Below are 15,430 nucleotides of genomic sequence, written 5' to 3'. Positions count from 1 at the left end.
GCGCAATTCAAGCAATTCACCAGGAGAGTTTGCCCAGCAGATTGAGAGAACATCGAATAATGATCCCCTTTCAAGTTAATTATTCGTAGCTAGTGACAATATTATCAATCTTGGAGAAACAGTTAAACAGATCACATCAACAACAATCCACGGCATAAAACAATAATCAATACATTACATCTCAAACAACAATTCCCGTTTGTGGAGTCGATCTTTTCCGATATTTGAAGGCCTAATAGAGCAATCTAATATAGCTATGAATCAGGACTCGCCAACTTGTTTCCTTCAACTTACACTCGGGGACATCAAATCGGATCTAATTTGTCCTGGCCCCTGTGTACAAACAACCCTTGTAAAGAACTGGCGGCATGCTTTAAACATTTCACGCTAAAAAAAATCAATGACTGTAAAAATCATGGAGAAAGAATACCGGAGAAAGAATCTGTCAGCCATTAAACGTCCCGATAGAGATCATCAAATTGTTAAAGTAGCTCAATAGTGTCATTGTCATTGAATTAAGCAGCTTGAGACAGATTTTTACAATGGATCGAGGGCTAGCAGTTGACAATAACAAGGGAGATAATAGAGAAATTTGTGACAGATCATTCAGTTAAGTCAAATCGGTATTGTCATAATGATAAGATTTTGGCTAACCTCTATTTCTGTGTGTTATGACAAACTCATTTTAAATTATGTTTATTGTCTAAATGATAGGTGATATTAGTACAAATTAAAGAGGCTATGTTATAAATAACTATACAACTAATTTTTTGTTTGTTTATAATCTTAAATAATCATATTGACATTCCTGCTGAGGAGTCCTATACAGCTTTCTACTTATTCTTTAATATTTCTTTTTAAAATACATTTAACTGATGTAAGCTGTTACCCTTTTATTAGGGTGGAAGATAGCATTAACGATTAAAAAATTTAAGTTTAAATAACATTTATTAAATTTAATTTAGCTTGATCGGCAATAAAAACTGAAATCTTATTAGAACCTCTGACTCTCAAATCGGCTTCCTAGGATCTTGTATGGTGTATATGGAAATATAGTGGTGGCCCTGGTAGGACTCGGACCAATGGTCATGTGCTGAAAGGGCAAAAACCTTAACCACTATGCTTTGAAAAATTGTAACAGATTATCTTAAAATAACTGGGGAAGATTATCCTTAATTTCAATTTTTACGAAAAAAAGATCAAAAACAAGAAATAAATGCATTTTCATTGAATGAAACTTTTTTTTTATAAGGAACACAGTTTGAAATGGAATGTTGACATACCTGATTTAATATACTTTTCACTTTAAGCTCTTTACAAGACATATAAATCAACATTATCAGTTAAAAGATTCTCAAGACCTTGTTATCTTATCATAGAATCTCACCAAACTTTATCATCAGTAACATTTAACAGAGAGAGAGAGAAAGGGAGGGATCATTAGAACATATTCCTCACAGTTTAAACATCTTAACAAGATCTTACCACAGTTTCTCCCCACAGTTCTTTACCAGGAAATATGGCCAATGAAAACCTTATTACAATATTTTGATTTGATGTAAAATGCAGCAGCTCTCCTGTGATATTTATACAGAAAGGGGAAAAAAATTAGCTGGCATACAGATTAAACTTCAAAATATTTATGAGGAATATCATTGTCTTGTCTTGCCTTGCCTTTCACATGAACGCAAATAACATATTTCATTAAAAAATTTTACTTTTCCCAAATTTTACCAACATTACTAAGATATATTCTGTATTTAAAATTCTTGAAAAAGGGATAAAAAATATAACAACAACTCCTATAATGTCACAAATTTGGTTTGATTGGGTATGTTCATGAGAGGACTTAAAGTGCAATTTTTCAAGACTTCTAGCACTTTATAAAACTTCAGTACTTTAGTATTAGAAGCATTGGAATCAAAAGTCACACAAAGAGCTCTGGATGAGTTACACAAACTGTTATCTTATCAACTAGTTAACCCTAACCTTGACCATACTAAATATTTAAAATGGACTTGTCCATCTTTTAATCTGAACAAAACCATTTTTTATTTTTCGGGGTTGTGGGGGGGGTGGTGGGTCATAGATTTCTAAATAAGTACTGAATGAATAGTGGACGATGTAGACCATGATCAGACGGCATTGATGTGCCAGCTGATCTTGATCAGTACTGGTCACACTTGTTATTTTAGGTGCCGTCTGCTGACTAAAGACTAAATACACCATATTATACCAATTTATAAAACATTATTCCTCTGCTTCTCTCTTCTTGGAATGCTATCATTTTAAATGATTTATTGTAAACAGAATTCTCTATAATATAAACAACAATTTATTTTGTAGCACTGATGGACTAAAATATATTTACCTTATAGTTCACTGACCTTTCAAATCCTGCCTTAGTTTTTTTTCAGCAGTGATATTTATATCTAATGTTAGCCTACTCAGTGGGGAAAACAATGAAAAATTAAAAAAAAAAAAAACCACAATATTGTGGTTAAGGCATGTAAACACTTCATTTCTTTTATTTAAGTGTTGTTTTGCTGTTGTTATGTTTGTAAGTTGTCTTTGTTTACCAGTTATACCATTAATATCTCTGTCTATTTTGATGTGTAAGATTTCTGAGCAGAATTTCTCCCCTTTGTTATAACAACAACATTAAAAACAACAATATTGTGTGTAAAAGCTCTGGCTGAATAAAATAAAGATGTTTCTTTAGTATCACATAATAAACATCAACAGTCATTCAACTTTTACACTTTAAAACTCATTCAAAGAATTTCTTTGTTGTTGTTGATATTGATGTTGCTGCAGCAATCTGGTGTTGTAATAATCTTTATCATGCTTGTTTATTAATGTTATAATGTTAAACATCATATGGTAATTAATAATCTTTAAGTTATACAATATTCATATGCAATGAAAAAATATATGAACAACCAGAAATTAAGCCTTTAATAACAGTTCATTTATATGTCTTAAAGAGAGTGGTCATTTAAACATTTAAAGGATTGATAGGAAAGTTATAAATCTTAAAAGTCTCTACATATCAGGTGAATTTAGCTTTATTATTCTCATTCTCTTTAATCTCATAAACCAAACACTGTATATTGCCCTGCCCTCGATGGCCTTTATTAATGCAATTTAGGAAATATTTATTATCAATTGTGGAAATATTTATCACAATCAGAACAAACAGGTATCCAGCCCAGCGCGTCTAAATCTTGTACAGCAGACTATAATAAATACATCAGTGCTCTATATGTGTAAAGCTAATAAGCATACAGCATTTGCTATTTGATACAAATAATTGGTACTTAGATAGAAGCGTGTATAGATCTACAGCAATAACTGGGCACTCTTTACCTATAAAACATTCCAATATTTTTTATCCTAGAAATGAAGTACAGGTTAAATTTCCTATTTTAATATACTGTATTTTTAAGTAACTATTTCCATTATCTGTACATTTACTAAACAAGTTTATTTTTTAGTAAATACCAGCAAGTGGCCTAATTATCATTCTGTACTTATACTATAAGAGATTATTTACACAGATATCTATTTATCCTTGCTCCAGGGCACCAATTCAAGATTTTGACAGGTCGTAGAGAGGTGAAAGGGCGAACAGTTAAACAGGGATCAGCTTGTTCATATAGGAGATACTATAACAATAAAATCTTAACCAAAAATCCATCAATAGCATAGTGGCCTGTGAAGGTATCAGTCCTGTTCAAGGGCAAGGGGTCATCACAGATATATTTATAACTGATCAAGCTTATTTATTGACCTATCACCATTAAATTGTCAAAATCATTTCTTGGTTTAAAAGGGTCACCAAAATGAAATGAAAAATATTCAGATGTGGTATTTCAATTAATGTAGAGAAAATAATAACACCAAAAGTTAATTATGATGATCAAGCAAAAACTTATGGTTTGATATAAAAGGTATGGATTTTTTTTTCTTTGCTATTTTGTGTAAAATTAAAACATTTATATCCTTGAGCTATGTTTTAACAACCTAATTACGCAAATCTTGTCAGATATGTCCATTAAAAACGGTAATAAAATTGCAATAGTTTTGAGATGTACATAACATAATTATCATGTTGTCACAAACAAAAAAGAGGGAAAATATTATTGTGAGCACCAACTTAACCACACACAAGCAAACAGAGGCTGATAAAAATAGCTTCCTTCCAAACACGATCTCTCTAACATGTTCTACTTATATAACAACGAAGCAAACTTTTCAGTCTTTAAAATTTTTACTTTCTCTCCTAATTCAGTCCTTATTATGGTATATCATTATTGATTTCTTATCATTATTTTCATTAAAGAAAATTATTATATCTGTAAATACAACAAAAATATTAGCATCTTTATTAACTATATACACAAATAAAGGTATAGTATAAATCATTTTTGAGTTGTCTCCCTTGTACCATCGTATCCTATATTATGGCTTTAAACTTTTTTGATATATAATATAAGATTTACTTGGCACTCTTGATAAGATGTGTTTGCTTAATACATTCAATTTAATATCTTTCTCTATTATAAAATCTACAATCATTTACTTAGAAAGTATTAAGTTTCAGTTGACATATTGTATTATTTTATTTAGAAAGTATCAAAATCTTTTGATATACAATTGTGCTCAAAATTAATTTCTGACACCACTATCCACCGGGTTCAAATCCAACAGCTCAGACAATGTATTCTCTCATTTGTAACAAAGCTTTCCTCTGTAACTTACGGAAAGTTGTTCCCATATCCCACTTCTTTTGAACCCCGCCACCCCCCACCTCCAAAAAAAAAAACCCAAAGGAGTTGGTGGGAATCTCATTCTGCAACTTCATATAAAAGTTTCAGTGTAAACGCCAAACTTCAAATTTTATAAAAATTTTTTTTTTTAAAAAAACAGGACTTTTATTACTTGATAATTGCAATATTTGTATTTCTGAACATATTATTCCATAATATTACTGTACGTGTAATAATGTAATAATGTATTTTATCGACAACAGGAGCCTGCCATATTGTCACATGTTAAACAGATGTTGCAAAAAAAAAAATGCAAAATCAATTCAAAATGAAATGTATAATGAATAATTACAGCAAAAAACCTTGAAGATCAATATCAGTATCCTTCATAAAACAGACTTTTATTTTCTTAAATCAATTTATGATATATTATATGCATGTTTTTTTTCGTTTTTTTTAACGAGGATTTAGTATTACAATGTTTTTTAATAACTCTGACTTTCCAAGCCGTTATACCGTTAAATACTGCTGGAACTGGAAATGATAGGCCTTTTAAAATTGTTCCCATCATTTGAGCCAGGCAGGTTGCACACATCCATGAAGTCTAACCAGTCTCTGAACTGTTTGTTCACTAATTTTTACTATAATTTTTATCTTCATATATTTAAAACTTAATCCTGGATGAATTTTCAGGCTTAAGAATGACACCATCAAAAATAATTTCAAAATGAAATTAATATTTTACTGATTTGTTTTCAATAAATTATTCAAGTCTTTGCTCTTAAAGTGTAATTAATTCTTCATTTTAAAGACCATTTGCTATTGCTATTTTCTACTCAGTGTTGCAACTATAACATCGTTTTCCCATAAATACCAGCATCTCTTGATGGTATGAAATCTTCATCCTTTCCCAAATAGGTCGATCTTCGGTTATTAATAGCTCAAAGCCCAATAAACTCCCACAACCAATGCTGTCAAATAGCTGCATCTTTATCTTTTGCAGACAAATAATGTTTCATTGTCCCCATAAAATTCTTTGATTTCTACACAAAAAGATGCTCCTTTTCTCACTATGATTTTTACATTAAAAGAGGGTCTTTTTACTGCAATTAGGCCAACATTTTTTTATTAAATGTTTTACGGGACATTTTTAAAAAAAATTGGGTCGGGGGGGATAAATAAAAATAAAAATAAAATTCAATTTTTTTATCAGTCGACCACAAAATAAAAATAAAATGAAAAAAGAGGTTAAAAATTTTTATTTTCAAACATTTTTTTAAGACTCCAAAAACAGATTTTTTGTTCATAAAATCAATGATTTTATAGTTTTGAAGTATTTTTGACATAATTTTAAACAAAATAATTGAAAAAAAAATGCTTTAAATCACTTTTGCTTTTGTTGTTAGTAGCTATTTAATGCTGATCTAGTTTCTATTAGTTTTGTTTTTCATATTTAGGGCAAACATGCCACACAACTCCAAATTCATTGTTTAGTCCCTTCATTTAAAGAGTATCCAAACAAGGTCGTATTGCCACTCTCAAGCTTCACTGACACAAGCTTGCAACCAGGTAGAACCGCAAACCTATTATAAGCTTACTGATAGTTTCCTCATGGGAATCCAAATTAACTTCCTGACAGGATTCTAATCCACAACACAGGGAGAGTGATTCATTCACAGAGGTACAAACATAATAATGTACAATGTCAGTTTCACAAGTAAATTGAATCAACAACTTCAAATTATCTTTAAGAGAGTAAGTTCTGTATGTGCAAAAAAAATTGCAATTTCTGAAAATTATTCGTGTTTCAAATAATTAGTAAAATGGAAGCAATTGACAGTAAATAGAAAATCAAATGGCATACATTGATACAAAATCAGAGTTTTCTGCTGAGAATTTATTGTAGGCAATTTTAACAGAAATGTCAAAAAGGACTTATGCTCATAATCTTACATTGAAAAAAGACCAATTTTCTCAATATTGATCTAGTAAAAAAACTTCTATAAATACACATTACTACCTGTCATGATATAATATTAACTTAATAAATGTTATAGATGACTGTGTTCAATTGTAAAGAAACCTTGTATTTCAACAAGACAACAACAAAAATATGTCCACCAAACAACTTTCATTAATTTATTTTCGTATAATAAATTAATCAATTGTTTTCAAAGATTCATAATAAAAAGTTTTCACTATCAATTTGCTTACAATAAATCTACAATGTAAGTAGAACTCATTTGTTACTCGTTTTTCTCAATCTGTCTAAGTAAATTTAACTTATATTTCTTTATAAAACCTATTTTATTGTGTGGAAGTAATCTCATGGTCCGTGGTAAATCGAGTTATATTTCATTTTGACACCAAAGTCGATCAACGGCTTTGTTTCCGTGCCCATTTAATTTTTTACAACTGTTCTGACTGTGAAGTTATTCAAATCAACTTATGCAATGGATGTTAATTACCAGTCGTGCTTTCTAACAGCTTTACAGGCTATCATGTTTGATTAAATGCTCTAATATTTATTACTCAAATTGCCATAGTTGTATTGAAAAAAAGCGAACTTCCGTGACCCGGTGTCGCGTGATATTCACACGTGTAAATTTATTACAAGCTTGTAAAGTTATTGCCCTTCCCTTTTGTTACGCCTTTTGTAACATTCTTGTAAACATCAAAGGGCCTAACTTTTGTCAGTTGTTTTAAGCAAGTTCCGAGGTTCTACCGTTAAGTATCGTTAACAACTAAAGTGAAAAATGTGTTCCATACCAAGTAACTTTTATTTTGACAGAAGTGGGTAAGAGAGGTCGGCGGGCAAAATGAAAATAAAAGTTCTTAAATCAACTTTTATTTTTATTTGATTTTCTCTTAAAATACGGTCGGCGGTCCCGTAAAACATTTTATAAAAAAATGTTGGCCTTACTAACAAATAAAACATTCTCCAAACAAAAGAATAAAACTTGGCTTGCTTGCCATTAACAGAATCCCCTGATCAAAAATTGTAACAATCCCATCTCTCCAATGATTCCATTTGTCAGATTATTCCCAAAATGTTTGCTGTAAATTACAATTACTTGACAAAACAAACATGAAACCTTAACTTCTCATAAACAAGAGGGCCATGATGGCCCTACATTGCTCATCAATGATCAAGTACTAGAAAAGGTTGTATTTTTTAATATTCAGGAATAAATGATTGAGTAAAATTAGGGAATGTCTATTTTTTACTCCAGGGACATTATTCATGTAATTTTTGTAGAAGTGACCACTAAGAAATGATACATGCCAAATATCTAAACTCAAGGCCACATAGTTCACACAATAAGATTTTAATGAGTGGCTGCCAGGGCAGGGTCAAATTTGACCCTCAGTGCAAAATTAAGGTAAGTTTTGTAGAGGGCCATACTTCTAGAAAAGAACATGTAAATGCATTTTAGCACGACTATGTTAACTTAAGGATCCCATGTGCAGGGCCAATTCAGACCCCAGGGAGACGATTTATATAATTTTTGTAGAGGATCACAAGGTGATGCTTCATGTCAAATATCTAAGCTCTGGTCACTGTAGATTCTAAGAACATTTTTTTTACGTTAAAAAACAAAACAAAAACAAAACCTATTTTCTAATTGAGATAACTTTTTATATAATTTCATCAGAGTAGCTTTTATTTGAAGAGGTATTTTCAGAACAAGAAACAAGACAATGTTCCTATATCAATTAACTGCTATATGAAAACACCATAAATTCCGCTCAAGAATTCTATCAAGTCAATACACCTTGGGAGTAACTTAATCTCTTTATTTTCACCCCTGTGTACAACAGGCCACCAATAAGTCAGTAAACAAACTAGGACAAAATGTTAAACAATTTGTCAAGTATAAGGAATCACAGATAATATGGATAATACATTTATACATTTAATGTTTATTCAAGGGTTTTAAGTACAATATAGAGCAGCAAAAAGGAGGGTCATTGAGGCAAACAATTTTTGTCAGTTGGCAGCCCTCCAATTGTATACATTATATTACCTGGGTTTTGATACAATTCCCCTGCTCATAAACATAAAATATTGAAAATTATACTTCTGTTTTTCTACCTACAACAGGACCAGATTACAACAATTTCTCAACCTGTTAACTGTGAGTAAAAGGATGCCGATGAGAGAGGAACATTTTTAGTATATAAATGATTAATTACACCAGAGAAAGTGTTATATATACAACACAAAATGAGGGGAGCAATTTACCTTTAAAGTCTGAAAAATTCAACAAACACTTGAGCATAAGTATAAATTATATCCTGTATAGTGAATTAGCTTATAAAAAAAACTCGTACCACACGCATTCTTTGTAATTAGACGACTGGGAGCAGTTCAATATGCATCTCTTTTACATCATCTTACATAAATTTTAACAAAAACTGACAATTTGTGACACTTGCTTTAAGATAATTAGTCTGTTGCGTTTTTAATTGATAATTAATGCCGAGTGTCCATATATCACACTGAAAGTGACAGCGTAAAATTGAATATAAATTAATAACGCAGCAAAGTTACATCTTTAATACTGTAACATTAGCATTTATCAGATAATAAAATACAGACAAGAAGTTTTTTTCTTAAAAATAACTTTGTGCTGCAATTGTTAAAAAGGAAAATCATCAAAACATTTTTAAAGCTGTTTGATTATGAAAATATATATTTATTCTAAACAAGAGGGCCATGATGGCCCTGAGGTCGCTCACCTGTATATAGGCCGCCCCAACCCCCCCCCCCCCATTGCAGGGCCAATTTAACCAAAGGGCTTTTATTTGCACAAACTTGGTAGACACCCATAAGAAAATGTTTCATGCTAAACATCTAAGCTCTAGCTCATTGGGCTATTTAAAAGAAGATTTTTTTAAAGTTTTTACTATACACATATAGTTAAAAACAATGACACGCCTGGGGCCGGGCCAGTTATGACCCCAGGGTTTTTATTTGAACAAACTTTGTAGACACTTACTAGAATATGTTTCATGCTTAATATCTAAACTCTAGCTATTTGGGTTTTTTCAAAGAAGATTTTAAGTTTTTGCTATACACATATAAGGAAAATCAATGACCCCGGGGTAGGGCCAATTTTGACCCCAGGTCTTTTATTTGAACAAACTTTGTAGACACTCACTAAAAGATGTTTCATGCTTAATATCTTAACTCTAGCTATTTGGGTTTTTTCAAAAAAGATTTTTTAAGTTTTTGCTATACACATATAAGGAAAATCAATGACCCCCGGGGCGGGGCCAATTTTGACCCCAGGGCTTTTATTTGAACAAACTTGGTAGACACCTATTAGAACATGTTTGATGCTAAATATCTTAACCATAGCTCTTTGAGTTCTTTAAAAAAGATTTTTAAGTTTTTACTATATGCATATATAGGGAAAAAATCAATGACCCCCCCCCCCGGGCGGGGTCAATTTTGACCCCAGGGCTTTTATTTGAACAAACTTGGTAGACACTTATTAGAACATGTTTCATGCTAAATATCTTAGCTCTAACTCTTTTGGTTCTTTAAAAGAAGATTTTTTTAAGTTTTTACTATATGCATATAGGGAAAATCAATGACCCCCTGGGGCGGGGCCAATTTTGACCCCAGGGCTTTTCTTTGAACAAACTTGATAGACACCTATTAGAACATGTTTGATGCTCAATATCTTAGCCTAGCTCTTTGGGTTCTTTAAAAGAAGATTTTTTAAGTTTTCACTATATGCATATAGGGAAAATCAATGACCCCCCGGGGCGGGGCCAATTTTGACCCCAGGGCTTTTATTTGAACAAACTTGGTAGACACACACTAGAAGATGTTTCATGCCAAATATCTAAGCTCTAGCTCTTATGGTTTTTTAAAAGAAGATATTTAAAGTTTTTTCTTTCGGTTGCCATGGCAACCAGAGTTCTGCATGGAATTAAATTCTTTGAACAATTTTTAAAGGTGACCACCAAAGGAACATTCCTGTGAAGTTTGGATGAAATTGGCCTTGTGGTTTATGAGGAGATGTCATTTAAAGTAAAAGTTTACGGACGACGGACGGACGCCGGACGGACGCCGGACGAAAAGCGATCACAAAAGCTCACCCTGTCACTTTGTGACAGGTGAGCTAAAAACTGTTTGCAACTACAAATCCACATGTACTTAAAAATCAAGTTTCATACAAAATTGTTGTTTACAGCAAACAATATATTAAGTTATACATTTATTAACTGTCCTATTAAAGAAATTCCCTGACAAAAAAAACAACAGAGAAATGCAAAATTATTTTATAAAATGATTCAGTTAATAATAGTTCACCTGTCTTAAATGGACTTGTCTTAGAGTTGTCCATTATAAATTTTTCTGGATATCGGGATGAAATTTAAAGTTAGAAGCCTCGGTCAGACTGTCCTTTGTTGAGTCTCAAGGTCATTTGTTGTCATTTCATATAGTGATATCTTATTGAACAGGTTTTGCAAAGTATTATTAAAACAGTTTGTATGTTACAAAAAAAAGTTATTTTATCACATGATATTAATAATGAAAAACAGCAAAAGCACCCTTAAATGTTTCACCCTTTAAATCGGTATGATGTCACACAGGATAGTGATGTCATGTAATATTTAAAGTATTGCATTAAATGACCTGAAGTTCCAATGCGTTCTGTTAACTCACATTTCTCTAGATTGATATTAGTAGGACTAATTGCTAAATTTGATACACATTAGACTGATTAAGTACCAGCTTTAATATATTATACTTCATACAATCATGACCGATATACTTTAGATATACTTTAAAACATATTTAAAACTGCAGGTTTTCTCTTAACAGAGGTTATTCAGAACAATAGACATCAGAAAATGACAAAGGTCGGCATGCATTACAAATTTAAAGGAAGGATGTGGGATGGACTTTGCCATTCATTGATTTTGTAACTTAATATTTCTTTTTGTCCAAAGTTAAAAATGTTAAACAAACAATTGCATGTTTAAAATAAACCACAATGAAAGTGTGTGACTTATTACACCTATTATAACAGCAAGTGTGGATTTAGGATACAGAAAATGAAAACAAATTGCTAAATGCAACTAGATATTCAGATTTCAGATAACTTATAGTTACAACATTAAATACAAATATACAAGTTTAAAGTTTCATTTCATGAAATATAACACTGCCTGGTGCAATATATCCATCAATTAAAACAATTTTTCGTAACAATTATTATGAAAGATATTTTATATGTTAAATAATCATATAATATATTAATCTGCAATATTAACACTTCCTGGATTGTGGCCCCTGAATTATTTTTGGACTTCCAATTTTAACCTCCATCACACTCAGACATGTTATTTTATTTTTTTAAATCTTTAATTTTTTTCTTTTAATTGAATTTATCTGCCTACAAAATAATAAATGCATTATACAACAAATTATTCTACTACAGAAATAAGTCAAAAATTCATAACTTTCTGATTTGATTGTAAATGATACCTAACACGAGACTTAATCAATCTTTATTTGCATAAAAAATCTTTAAGCAAACTTTTGTCCGTACAAAACTTGTTTTTGCGTCTTATCAAAAGACGTTGCGCATTTTTAACTATTTTGTTTGCATTACTGATCTTCTTTTGCGGGACTTTTAACTTTCACAAAAGGAATAGCTTTATCACGGTTTGTGTAAAATTCAAGATTATGATGTTTAAAATGTTATCAATTTACATCAAAAGCAGCGTGTCAAGTTACAATAAAATACAATATTTCGAAAGTGTTAAGGGAAGAAAGCATCAAATATCTCATATAAAATGAACTAAATTACTGCGTTTTTTCATCTGTATTTATATTTTACCTTTTTAGTGTATTTAAGCAATCACTATTCATATCAGATTTCCTTTCACTTTGTAGTTTCCAAATTGTTAAAGAGTTTAGGGCAGATTTTAAAAACTTACCATTGACAAAAATCACAAAAATCTATCAAATGAATTACAGGTAATTTAACGCTGGTAAATTACATTTAACACTGGACAGATTTCCTTTGTGGATTTTATTTCCATTTTAAAAATTGAGGAGCTGTAGAAATCACTTAATCTATCGATTAGTGGACCCTTAACAGCTCGATTAATATTGAAGTTAATTTTAATCAATTAAACACAGACACTCAGGTTAAAGTTATGATAAATATGTTTTTCATGGTCCTCAATCTTACAACTGATTGAAGGTTTGAAATGAAGGAAAAACTTTAAACAAGAGGCTGAAGTCAGATAGAAGCTTCCCTATTTTGTTCTTGCAGAGTTAGCAACTTATTAGTCTCATTAAGAGCATTAATGTTCTTTCAATTTTTGCCCTGCAAAAGAAAAAATTATCTTAAGACTAGTATTGGTTATAGATGAAATAATTATTATAATACATAATGGTTAGTTTTTAAAAACATTAAACTGTTAACTGTAACTCAGACACTCTCACTTTCACATATAAACATAAGTATAACTCTGTAACTTTTGAAACTATACTGTATTCTATAAAATTGGAATGATTAACTTCGGAACGATTAACTGAAGTATAAATAATTAAATCATAAAGATTAAAGTTCACTTGAAAATATATGATTCTACTGCAAAACATATGTTTGTGCAATTGTTTCAATATATTTCAATGCCATAAAAATCATATTGGTCATATTATTAAGTACAGGACATCTGATCTGATTCAAGAATCAAAAGTTTGTACAAATCCCAGATGTAAAAGTTTAACAATTGTTACCCCAACAACAAACTAATAGGTTACATGCTACTTATCTCGGATTTACATTTGGAAAGAAGTTATTTTTTTGAAAAACTTGGTATAAATATATTAGTACAAAAATACCAACAAAGCTGAGAAAATCCTTTATATTAGATGTAAAACATGAGATACCAAGTAAATGTTTTAAAAAAAATCTCCACTATGTATTTACATTGCTTTAGTGGTTGAAGAAGACCTCAGCTACCCTTCTATTAGTTGTTTCAGGTAAGAGCTGGTAAGCAGATTCACTCCCTTTTTATAAGCTAACTGGATAACTTCCTCAAAAGTCCCTGGAGGGATTCAAACCCACAGTATTGGGGGCAAGCGGTTTGAAGTTAGTGACCTCAAAAACTTGGTCATAAAGGCTCCAATAATTAAATTATGACAAGATAAGCTACCTTGTAGGGCATTTTAATGACCAGGAACAACTGGAAAGACAAATCAACACATCACAATACTGTACATGCTGAAACCTTATCCACTGCCTGTAAAATAATCACTAAAATATTTGATAACGTGAATGAAATTTAAGTCAATTTGTAAACGATAAGTTACAACTAATCATTATATTACCTGTTATTTGCACAATAACATTGCTTCAACAGTCCATTGATTTACAATACAAGTCACCTTATCCAAGCTGTTTGAAGAGAAATTCAATGATTTACTAAATTAATACATTAGGAAATCATATTATATATATATATTATACACTTGCACTATATTTCGACAAGTCACTTGAGGTCATTTTAGAAACAAGTTTACTAGAATTACATACTTCAATATAAATTCACAAATAAGAGAGAATCAATATGTAAAAAAAAAAATTACTGGTAACCTTTAACACACTAAATTTGTAAAATGTATTAAGCTTTGAATTTTAAAATATTCATTGAAAGTTTTTTTTAAATATAAAAATGGTAAAGCTAAGCATATATATCTGTAATAAGTTTAAAGTTCATGAATGTGCAATATGTGTCCGTGGGCAGCTTGCCTCATGGCTCAATGCTTACACTGTACTGTAGGTAATGATATCTGTTATCTATGTCTCTGTTTTAAGTTACTGCTTTTTGTTACTTGTCACTATGTGTAAAGTTTCTATTTTTGTATAAGCTAATTCTCATTGTACAAATAAATAATCAATCATTGATTGATTTAAATCAATCAATCATATATTCATACAAATTGATACATTTAAATAATCTAATCAAACATAAAAATGACAATATGTACCATCAAGGTTATTTGCCAATGGCAACTGCTTGTAAAGGAACAACACTATAAATTTAAATTGTTAAAGTTAATGCTATTATAATTGATTATTCCACATTACAAATATTTCATAAACCAAGAGTGCAACTCAAGAGACAATCTAGTCTTTTTATAAACTAGAGACAAAAACACAATGTTTAAAGTTTTGAAAACATGTAAATGCAACATTGCACCTTTTTAAAATTTTCCAGGGCAATACCCAAATATTAATTGAAATCTAAAAACAGATAAAAAAATATAAATAAGTTTTACAGGATTTTTTAAAAAGTTTTGTGTGCCCCGGGTTCATCAAAAAAAAAATTTTTATGAAATGTGCTTTTTAGCAAAGGGAAAGCACTCTGGTTTACCAACAGCATTTATCTTCCATCACAAATAATAAATTATGATTATCATAGAAGACTAATAATATTTCTAAATGGTATACATGCTGAATTTCTCTAGAAAGCTACTTCTATTATTTTCCATAAAAAAAATTCTTTAAAAAAAAGAATTTATTTTTTTGTCAATATTTATAAAACACCAGAGGGCAAATGAGGCATTTGTTACAAAGGGAACTAACTCCTTGGTCAAGTCTACTATCCTATACCTA

General features: G+C 30.5%; 1 protein-coding gene across 7 annotated transcripts in view; it reads right to left on the bottom strand.

Annotated features, from left to right (window-relative positions):
• The window catches only part of LOC132753428 (zinc finger MIZ domain-containing protein 1-like), a 250,516-nt gene that overhangs the window by 60,650 nt on the left and 174,436 nt on the right, over positions 1-15,430 (bottom strand). The gene's annotated exons all lie outside the window — the stretch shown is intronic.

The sequence above is a fragment of the Ruditapes philippinarum genome, unplaced genomic scaffold, assembly GCF_026571515.1.
Source record: "Ruditapes philippinarum isolate M1 unplaced genomic scaffold, ASM2657151v2 ctg3_1_1_1_1, whole genome shotgun sequence".
Classification (NCBI taxonomy): Eukaryota; Metazoa; Mollusca; class Bivalvia; order Venerida; family Veneridae; genus Ruditapes; species Ruditapes philippinarum.
This window is presented reverse-complemented; position numbering and strand designations above follow the sequence as displayed.